This window comes from Capsicum annuum, chromosome 3, assembly GCF_002878395.1.
Source record: "Capsicum annuum cultivar UCD-10X-F1 chromosome 3, UCD10Xv1.1, whole genome shotgun sequence".
NCBI classification, from domain to species: domain Eukaryota; kingdom Viridiplantae; phylum Streptophyta; class Magnoliopsida; order Solanales; family Solanaceae; genus Capsicum; species Capsicum annuum.
This window is the reverse complement of record NC_061113.1, coordinates 131,751,669-131,763,998: the sequence shown is the minus strand read 5'-3', so window position 1 is coordinate 131,763,998 and position 12,330 is coordinate 131,751,669. Positions and strand designations below refer to the sequence as shown.

Below are 12,330 nucleotides of genomic sequence, written 5' to 3'. Positions count from 1 at the left end.
ATTTTCATGGCCAAACACCATAATTTCCAACTCCAGAAAAATTTTCTAGAAAAAAGGAAAAACATTTCATGGCCAAATAGGCCCTAAAAATATAAAGATACTTTTTTCTTAGTTTTTACACCCAATGTCTGATACTCGTATTAAAATCCCGACTAATTCGGATTGCGCACTGCGGGGTTTGGCGCTCCCAACAAAATATTCTTCATTCCCAAGGCTCAAATATGAGACCTCTGATTAAGGTGGAATAATCCCAACACTGCACCACTATCCATGTTGATAATCTAAAAATATTCTATTATCAATATACATTAATTGTACTCAAGAATACTTTTTTTTTTTATCAAATTTGATTCGACAACACAAAATTAAACAAACTTATATTAATTCAACTATTTAAATTATTTTTTAATATTTAAAATGAAATAAAATACAAATTTGATTCTCAATTTAGATGAAGGTCTACGATTTTTAAATTTAGGAAATACTCTTAGGATCCGTTTGATCATAGTATTTTGGAAATGAATAATTTTGAAGTTAAAAAATATAAAAACTGAAAATAAATTTGAAAATTTTTAGAGTTTTATGAAAATTGAGTTATTTTATTGAAATAAAAAAAATTAAGTTTTTTTAAATAATAAATTAAAAAGTACAATAAGTGAATTCAAAAATTGTGGAACAACTCTTGAGGTGTTTTACAAAAATTCAAAAATAGTGAAAAAGTGTTCAAAAATATTTATGACCAAACAAATATTCTGAAATAAAGTAAAAATGTACTCCGAAATACTATGAATAATATTTATGACCAAATGCCTACTTAGTTTACTTTAAATTTCAAGCATTCCTTCTAATTCATTTATTTGTCTTGATATTTTTATTCTCTATTAAGTATTAAAAATAATAATTCAATAAATTATTTTTATTTATTATTTTTATTTCAATTTAACATATACTATTTGTTTTTATCACACTAATTTTATTCAATTTTATTATATTATAGGAAAAATAAATTTAAAATATAATTAATTTGTTTAATTTCTAAAATAATAAATAGTTTACACTCACTTTAGTTATGTTATGAATTAAAGTGAAGTGATTGCAAAAAGTAATTAGATTAAATCTCAGATTAATTTAAAAGAAGAAGAAAAGTGTATGGTATTGAATATTCCCTTTTGAAAAAAAACTGATAAGGGTGATAATTAATGATCATCTGAAGGCATGAGTCCATATTTTTACTTAGACTCATGATGTTTTTGTTGTTCCAATGTGTTGTTTCAGCTTGTCTATTAGAATTTAGTACAACTTGAATGACTTTTTAAAAATTTAATATAATCTTTGCTTATTGTACAACTGCTTGAAGTTGAATTATGTTGTTAAATTACAAAATTGCTGAAATGACATTTTTAACCTCGATCATCATTCAACTCATCTTTCTATATAGTAAACTAAAATATAATAAAAAATAGGTTAGTATGTGTTCACAATACGTATGAATGTATTTGTGTCCATCCGTTTAAGGTCCATCAATTTTTTACGTATCTAAGAGGTTTGAACGTGTTGATGATATATATAAATGTATATATGCGCAGTTGTATACACATATATCTAAGTGTTTACTTTATTTGATACATCAAATTGATAATAGATACATCAATTAATGAATTTAATATTTAAATAATAATAATAATAAAATAAAATAAATCAAATAACATAACCAAGATATATATGTTTCTGTCTTATATTAATAAAATTAATGAATTTATTATTCTAAAGAGTAATAAAATAAAATTAATCAAGCATAGATACATTGCTTGATTTTCTCCTTATATTAAAGGATTTGATTAATTTAAATTTTCAAAATTAGTTGGTCATGGATAAAAAATCACAATATATTCGCCTTTCGCCTCTCTGTAATGTATCCGCCTATCTTTTTATGAAATTTTATGTAATATGATAAAACTGTGAGAGAGAAAGCAATTAGCTTCTCAGTTATGAAATTTGTGCAAGTTGCTCAAAATTATTTGCATCCTCAAATTTACTTAAAAAATTAATGTTTTCTCAATTTGAACAGTAGACACTTTCTCTCTTTTATCCTAACTTTGTAAAATGCCTATTTACCCTTACATTGCCAATTTTTTTCTTTTTTACTTCTTCAAATCATGATTTTTTAAAACAATTATATAACAAATCTCTGTAGAAAAAAATAAGCATTATTGGTTAGAAAAAAAAAAAAGAAAAGTGAGTAACTTAAGTGCATACATTATTGACATTTAATAATGAAATGAGTGAACAATTTTTTTTTTTTAAAATTATTAATAATAAAGCTTTAATATCTATTTATACAAGTAAAATCATAGAGAGGGATAGTTTTATAGATATATTTTAATATTAAACTTGTATTCTAAATATTCTGTCTTGCTCCTACTCAACCTGAACTTTTTAGACTCAAGGGTCTGTCTCCACACCTCTAACTTATCATTCACACACACACCCACGTCTCATCAATTAAAACTACATCATCTTTTAATATAAGTAATCAAAAAGATTGATAAAAAAATAGAGGTATTCTATAATAAATTTCTAAAAGATCATCCATTTATATTGTAATTCAATTATAATTTCGAAATAATAATTAATGACAAAACTCATTTATCCATATAGACAATTAAGAATAAGAGATAAGTAAAACTTAAATATACATATATACTTAATACATGTAATATTTAAATAATGTCATAAAAGATAGCATTAAATTTTGTAATAAGTTCATAAAAATTATTCTATTTATAATGTTAATAAATTTAATAGAAATCTATAAATACCTAGAAATGGTGAAAGAGAGCAAAGAGATGATGCTTCTAAAATGTAAAAATAAATAAATAATGTAGTCTATCCATTTCATTTTGTCTTACATTTGTTGATTTGACACTCTCATTAAAAAAATATTTAATAGGAGTTTGTTTATTTACCTCGATGATTATATTTTAAAAGTATATGATTGACAATTACGGGCAATTGAGGACGACCAAACCCCTAAGGTCCTCACTTATATTAAATATAGTTATGTAGTCACTTAATGATAACAATAATATTGAACGAAAATAATAAATCTCTCTTGAATAGCAAAATAATAAATAAAAAGAGAATTTTATTTTTAGTATAAAGGTCAAACAAAATGAAAAAGAGAGAAAAAAGGGTACTCCCTCAATTCCTTTTTACTTGCTTTTTTAACTCGACTAATAACTTAACATAGTACTACTTTTGTTAGATTAGTGTATTACCCATGCCTTTATCTGGCCTTCTCAAACCTGCCCCCTCCCCTCTTTTAATTTTTGATTTTTCTTGTGGTTAAAAAAGAAAATGATTAGTAATAACTAATGTTATATTTTTTTATTTTTGAGTATAGTGTAATTTTTTAAAGCATTTTTCTTTTCACTTTATTGCCATTCACAATAAGGTATTTTTAATGTGTACAATCCTTTGGAAGTCACTCACCTTTTGAAAGTAAAATATATTTTTACTAAATTATTCTTAATTAATATTCTCTCCATCTCAAGATAGTTGCCACGTACTGCTTTAATTTTAAAATAATTGACATGTATACAATTTGCATAAATCTTAAGAAAAAAATAATAAAAGGCGTAAATTGACTAATATAATCCTATTATGTTTTTAATATTGATTATACGAATCTTGTTCAATTAATTTGAGAATTAATTACTAAGGGTATGATTGAAAAAAGAATTTTCTTGTTCATTTAAACATGTCAACTATTTTGAAATAATTTTTTTTGTCAAACATACCAAAAAATTTAAATTTGTCTATTAATACTTTATGTAATTATCTAATAATAATAATAATAATATAGAAAAAAGTTATAAATATTTTGTGATTTACTAAAATAACTAAGAAAGTAAAATAATTAATTTTTAATATAAGAAATAAGTTAAAAAGAACAAGTAATCTAATAAGGAACAAGAAGAGATTTATAAAAACAAATAACTACTATGTATGATTAAATTATAAATATATATAAATAAAAATATTATAAATTAATAAATGAAGATAAATATAACAATATGTATGGAAAAAAATAAACATGTGTGACTATCTAGTTGCAGTAAAATATTTTTGGGACTACCAAAAAGTGAGATTCTTCCTTATATATAAAGTATACATTACTCTATAATAGAAGCGGCAATCTTGAGCAGCTTAGGGTCGTCCTGGCTGCTTCAGCTGCCTGCTTCATCATCTGCTTCAAATATAATTTTACTATATCACCCTTAATTAATTATTATAAATTATTTAATTTAAGTGTTATAATATTAATAATATTTAATAAAAGAATATTTTTCAAAATGACTACTAAGTTCCTCAAAGTTTCACTTATTATTATTCAAAAACATTTTTTTAGCTGCTTCAATCGTAATTTTAATGTATCACCTTTAATTAATTAGTATAAGTCATTTACGTATAAAAATTAATAATATTTAATTACAAAAAGACAATATTTTTTACATGACTTCTTCGATTGGTTCGACGTAATTTTACTATATCACCCCTAATTAATTATTATGAGTCATTTAAGTATTAAAAATTAATGTTAAAAAATTATTATAAAGTTATCTAAATTTAAAAAAATTAATAATATTTAATAATAAATTAACTTGAGGTCTCATATTAGATCCACTTAATTTTTTCAAAAGAATTTGTTTATATTAATTTTGTTATGTCACTTCTAATTAGTTATTATAATTCATTAAATACATGTCTACTTCGCTGCTTCAATCACGATTTTATTATATCACCCCTTATTAATTATTATGGTCATCTAAGAACTGTGTCACTTAAATTGAATAGTTATATATAAGAGGGTGTTTCATGCTGAAGCAGGCAGTAGGTCAGCATGCCTATTTCAGCTACCTGCTTCAGCTGCTACAAACGTGTTTTTACTGTATCACCTTTAATTAATTATTATAAGTTATTTATATATTAGAAAATTAATAATATTTAGTACAAATAATTAAAATATACATCTCTGACCTGTCTGCTTTAGCTGCTTCAACGATAATCTTACCATATCACCCCTAATTAATTCTTGTAAGTCATTTAAGTATTAAAAAACTAATAATATTTAATAAAAAAGATGAAATAGACATAAAATAATAAATTAACTCTTGATGTTTTAAATTAGTTTGACGTCTTATATGAGGCTCACTTAGGATAATAGAAGCGGCAATCTTGAGCAGCTTAAGGTCATCCTGGCTGCTCTGCCTGCTTCATAAGTTGCTTCAAACATAATTTTACTATATTACCCTAATTAATTATTAATTATTATAAATTATTTCATTTAAGTATTATAATATTAATAATATTTAATAAAAGAATAGTTTTCAAAATGACTACTAAGTTCCTCAAAGTTCCACTTATTATTAATTGAATTTTTTTTTAGCTGCTTCAATTGTAATTTTAATATATCACCTTTAATTAATTATTACAATTCATTTACGTAATAAAAATTAATAATATTTAATTAAAAAAGATAAATATTTTTGACATGTCTGCTTCGGTTGGTTCACCGTAATTTTACAATATCACCCATAGTTATTATTATGAGTCATCTAAGTATTAAAAATTAATGTTAAAAAATTATTATAAAGTTATCTAAGTTTTAAAAAATTAATAATATTTAATAATAAGTTAACTTGATGTCTTATATTAGATCCACTTAATTTTTTATATTAATTTTGTTATATCACTTCTAATTAGTTATTATAATTCATTCAATACATGTCTACTTCGCTGCTTCAATCATGATTTTATTATATCACCCCTTATTAATTATTATGGTCATCTAAGCACTGTGCCACTTAAATTTAATAGTTAAATATAAGAGGGAGTTTCATGCTGAAGTAGGTAGCAGGTCGGCATGCCTGTTTCAGTTGCCTGCTTCAGCTGCTACAAACGTGTTTTTATCGTATTAGCTTTAATTAATTATTATAAGTTATTTACGTATTAAAAAATTAATAATATTTAATATAAATAAGTAAAATATACATTTCTAACATGTCTGCTTTAGCTGCTTCAACCATAATTTTACCATATCACCCCTAATTAATTCTTATAAGTTATTTAAGTATTAAAAAATCAATAATATTTAATAAAAAAGATGAAATAGACATAAAATAATAAATTAACTCTTGATGTTTTAAATTAGCTTGACGTCTTATATGAGGCTCACTTAGGTTATTTTCACAAGTAGTTTTATATAGTTATTATGCTATATCGCTTTTAATACATGTCAGCTTCGCGACTCTAATCGTGATTTTACTATATCATCCCTAATTACTTATTATGGTTATTTAAGCATTAAAAAATAATATTATTAGTATCCTGTATAAGAAGTCGCAATAAGTAACTAAAGTAGGCTGCTCATGTTCAACATGTCTGCCTCAGCTGTTTCAATCGTGATTTTACTATATTACCCCTAAGTAATTATTATTAGTCATTTACGTATTAAAAATTAATAATATTTATTAAAAAACTAAAATATATATTTATGACATGACTGTTTCAATTACTTCAATCATAATTTTACTAAATTACCCATATTTAATTATTATAGGTCATTTAAGTATTAAAAATTAATAATATTTAATAAAAAGATAAAATAGACGTAAAATGATAAATTAAGTTTTGATGTTTTAAATTAACATGAGGTCTTATTGGAGCCATTTAAAAAAAATTCACAAGTACTTTTTATAATAATTTTACTATGTCACTTTTAATTAGTAGAATAGAAAAAAAAATTATAAATCACAATAATTAATAACTTAAATTATTTTTAATATATAATTGACTATCAATGTAATAAAAGTTTGAACAACTTAAAATATCGTTATGCAAATTTCATCAATCTAAATATAATATTATGTGTCTAACTTAGAATTTATTAACCAAACAAATAAAGCTTTTAATTAAATGATAGAATTATATATAACGTAGAAGCGGCAATATTGAGCAGCTTAGGGTCGTCCTGGCTGCTTTAAGCCTGATTTTACTACATCACTCCTAATTAATTATTATAAATTATTTTATTTAAGTATTACAATATTAATAATATTTAATAAAATGATAGTTTTCAAAATGACTACTAAGTTCCTCAAAGTTTTACTTATTATTATTCGAGAATTTTTTTAGATGCTTCAATCGTAATTTTAATGTATCATCTCTAATTAATTATTATAAGTCATTTACGTATTAAAAATTAATAATATTTAATAAAAAATAAAACAAACATTTTTGACATGTCTGCTTCAGTTGGTTCGACATAATTTTATGATATCACCCCTAATTAATTATTATGAGTCATCTAAGTATTAAAAATTAAAATTAAAAAACTATTATAAAGTCATCTAAGTTTTACAAAATTAATAATATTTAATGGTAAATTAACTTGACGTCTTATATGAGATCCACTTAATTTTTTGCAAAGTACTTTTTGTATTAACTTTGTTATATTACTTCTAATTAGTTATTATAATTCATTCAATACATATCTACTTCGCTACTTCAATCATGATTTTATTATATCACCTTTTATTAATTATTATGGTTATCTAAGCATTGTGACACTTAAATTAAAATAAAATAAAAAATATTATAAATTAAAATAATAAAAGAAAATTATTTAAAAATATAATTTACTATAAATGCCAGAAAATTTTGGACGGAGAGAGTATAATAAAAAGTACTACAAATTATAATAGTTAACATTTTAAAATATCTTAAAAAATGTTAATTTTCCAAATATTTCTCAAAAATATGTAAAAAAAAAAATCATACATCACAATAATTAACAATAAAAATTTTAGAGGTTGATCTTCCTTCGTTGGCACAACTTCATTGGTCCTTTCCTTTTCCTTCCATTTTTCATCTATTTTAATTTGTTTGTCTTAATTTTTTTAATCTGTTATATATTTAAAAAAAATAAAATTTTTTTGGTAAATCATAATAATTAATAAATTAAAAATTTAGAACATATAAATATTTTGATGACTTTTAAAATTATATCATTATCACTTAAATTGAAATAGAAGAAAAAATATTATAGATCACAGTAATTAAAAACTTAAATTATTTATAAAATATAATTGACTATCAATATTTACATAAAATATATTATAAATTTACATAAAATTTATTATAAATTACATATATTATTTGAAATTTATATAAAATTTATTATAAATTACAATATTTTACAAATAAAAATATCTAAAACAAATTATTATATAATTTTAAAAATATGTAAAAATACTATAGATCATAATAATTAACAAATTTAATAGATATAAAATATTTGATTGACTTTTAAAATTATATCAGTGTCACTTAAATTAGAATAGTTAAAAATATAATTGAATATCAACGCCACAAAAGTTAGGACAAGGAGAGTAACATGTATTTTTTGAAAATCATATAAAAATTATTACAAATTACAATAGTTTACTGTTTAAAATATCTAAAAAAATAATTTGTTATATAGTTCAAAAAAAAAATACTTAAAAAGGTACTACAAATCATAACAATTAATAATTTAAAAAATTGTAAGGATATAAATTATTTGGTTGACTACAGAAATTATATCAGTGCTACTTAATTTAAAATTAAAAAAAAGTATCATAAATCTCAGTAATTTAAAATGTTAAGTTATTTTTAAAGTATAATTGACTATCGATGCTAAAAAAGTTTGAACTAGGAGAGTAAAATGCATTATTTAAAAATTGCATAAAAAGTATTATAAGTTACGATAGTTAACAATTTAGAATATTCGAAGCATAATAAAAATATGATTGATTATCTATATTTATTTATGTCACATAAATTGAGACTAAAAAACAACATACATCTGGTCTACTATATAGAAATGCGAAGGAAGGAATTACCAATGGCAATTCCGTTGTTAAGTTCAAATGCATGGGCAAATATTGAATACCAGTAAAATATCTACTGCCCTCGAGATTATTTTGAAACCCTCCTTTTCTTCTTCTGCTTTTGAAGTGTTCATGAAAGCTTTGGTATTCTCCCTGCAATTTAAGGCCAGTGTTTATCTTAAATTTTGGATTAATTCTCTTTTAATTCTCTTCAAATTGCCCAGTTTCATTGGCTAATTTCATTGTTGTTGTCGTTATTATCCATCTTGATTTCGTCATATCTTTTATATTTTATTCTATAACAGAAGATACAAAAAAGATTCATCAATACTTATACTTCTCTTATGCTACTCTAAAACCATCTAATTCAGCAAGACCAGTTACTTTGATTACGCTACACTTTCTTCTTCAAATTTTGTCCCAGATACAAGGGTTGAGCTAGAAGGGAGTGAAGGAACGACAAGGGCAAAACAGTTAATTCACACTAATAAGAATCCTCTGTTTCCACGGATCAAGAACAATCCACTTCTTTGAATAATCCGTCAAACAGAAAAAAAGCTCAAGTTTAGGTATTTCTCTTATTCTCTCTGTATAGATAAAGCCGGAGATCAATTGCCGTAACGCCGCCTACATTGAATCGACATGGGAAGAAGTAAATTTCTTCCCCTTAATCCCCAAATTTCTCATTTTAATTTGCATTATAATTGTATTATTACCTTAGATCTGGAAAAAAAATTGCTCTTAAGCATATCTCTTAGCATTTCTGATATAATAACATATAATATGATTGAATTATTGTACAACGTTTAATTTTTTCATCATTGTTTAACATAGTGTTTGCTAATTTTATTTTATTGCATGGAAGATAAATATTGTTTTCTGCCTTTTTTTTTTTTTTAAAAAAAATTGTTTAGGTTAGAATTTTTGGTGTAAAGCCTTAGGACTAGGGGTCATTTGATATATTATCTCATCTTGGGAAAAAGATGGAATAGCTAATATCAGAATAACTAATATTTGCATTACTAATAATTGTGTAGTTCTAACTAGCTACCAAATCCCTAAATGTGCAGTTGTTATGTGAACACGACGTAAATTTTCTCCTGCCCCCAGTTATATGTTCAAACATGTTTTAGTACGGGCATTCAATTTGAACTAAAAAAATAATGTCTTCAACCAGAAACTATTTGTCTCATTTATTATGTTCTTATGTATTGATTTTAATGACTCGGTATAACTAAAAGTGTTAAATTTCCTATTGTGTGCCTACTTGAGTGTTTGTCAATGCATCCAGCATCGTGTATGATAATAGAGAAATGTTATATATAGACATGCGCACCAAACTTAAGAGCCCTGACTGTAAGCATGGGGTTCAACCTATGTACTACAGATATAGATTTTCAGGATGCACAATAAGGTTACAATGGAAAGATCTGCTGGAACTATAGTTGTTTACATTAGTTAGAAATCAAGTTTGAAAGATAAATTTGCTTTCGCTGGCTTAACAAGTTAAATCCATGCTAACAGATTTGAGAATGAGCTTGTTGTTGCTGTTACAAAAGGAGAACCTGCTGAGGTGTTGTCTGGATATGGTTCTAAGTAAGCTCTCACTTTTTTCTTAAACTCTGTTTCCTGGGAGGAACTATAGAGAAGGTGAAACACCCATTTATCTTAAAAGATACTTTTGAATATTTCTTATGTGCATTTAAATTTTGATAGTTGTTTGCAGCTAATGTTTGTTTTACTACTAAAATATTGTATATTAATCTTGTGCTAGCAAAAATAAAATCTTTTCTTACTTAGAATTGATGTATTTACATTTGGATAATTACTATGAGCTTGCAATTAAATAAATTCATTTACTGTTTATCTTCTTGCAATTTAAACCTTTTATTTTGCAACTTACAACATTTAATGCAGGCAAGGTCAAATACACGTCTGTGAAGATGCAGACTACTTGCACTTGAACAGAAAGACACTATGAAGCTGTAAGTATTGTTCTATGAGCCAAGGAGCAGTTCATGTTTGACATGTTTGCTTCTTGACATTATTTAAAGTAAATTTATGGACAAATTTTGTATTTCAGAATTATATCAACTATGTGTAACCAACTTATATGTGCCCTTTAGAGCTAGAAGTAAAGATTTCATTAATAAATTTTAATCTTGGACGTGATGTCTGATCATCAAATGCTCATTTTACAGCTTCAGGAAAGGATGGTAGTTGCAGATGCTGAATTTGTAGTTGGATCACAGTTGCTAGCTTACTTGTAAATTGTAACTAGATTCATGAACATACTGCTTGTTTCTAATGCAAAACCAAAGAATTCATCACCTTTTAACCAACATAGAAAATAACCTGAACCGGCCCGTGAAATTTAGCTGGGTTGTGGGCTGGTCTGGGCCGAGTTGTGGTTAGGTGGGCCGGGTCTGGGTTCAACAGTAAATTTTTTAAAAACAACCCTGAACCGGTCCACTTAGCCCAACCCGGCCTAACCCACCTAAATCCGGTTAAAATTCCGGCCAAAACCGGTAAAAAATAAAAAAAAATGTTTTTTTCAATATACGCTATATATACCCTCCTATATACATTTTAAATACGTTAAACAATATATATACACTATATATATAGTATATACTACATTAGAATTTAAAAAGTATATACACATATACACAATTACACAAGTAATCGTGTATACGACTATACGTTAGTTAAATATATATGTTACTCTAAATAAAACATATAATACAAGATATATACTGCAATATAATGATATATATAATAATTTATAAAATATATACACATGTATACATTAAATATATACATCTATAGAAGATATATACACATATATACGTACCATTCAATATATACGTACTACTTTAAAGAAAATATACTACAATATATATATACAACAATATATACACACACTATATATATAGTTATGCACTAATTTATAAAACATATACACATGTATACGTTAATTATATACGTCAATAGAAGATATATACAGATATATACGTACCATTCAATATATACGTACTACTTTAAAGAAACTATACTACAATATATATATACTACAATATATACACACACTACATATATAGTTGTACACTAATTTTTAAAACATATACACATGTATACGTTAAATATATACCTCAATAGAAGATAAATACACATATATACGTACCATTCAATATATACGTACTACTTTAAAGAAAATATTCTACAATATATACACACACTATATATATAGTTATACACTAATTTATAAAACATATATACATGTATACGTTAAATATATATGTCAATAGAAGATATATACACATATATACGTACCATTCAATATATACTTACTACTTTAAATAAAATATACTACAATAAATATATATACTACACTATA

General features: G+C 24.2%; 1 long non-coding RNA gene across 2 annotated transcripts; it reads left to right on the top strand.

The window, feature by feature from the left end:
* Nucleotides 1-9,054: 9,054 nt before the first annotated feature.
* On the top strand, nucleotides 9,055-11,504 carry LOC107866308. Of its 2 annotated transcripts, XR_001672866.2 has the most exons (4): nucleotides 9,055-9,585; nucleotides 10,458-10,529; nucleotides 10,851-10,918; nucleotides 11,135-11,504. It is a non-coding gene; the product is annotated as an uncharacterized LOC107866308 (long non-coding RNA). The 2 variants fall into 2 exon arrangements; XR_001672865.2 differs by lacking the exon at nucleotides 11,135-11,504 and having other exon boundaries at nucleotides 10,851-11,115.
* The last annotated feature ends 826 nt before the right edge of the window (nucleotides 11,505-12,330 follow it).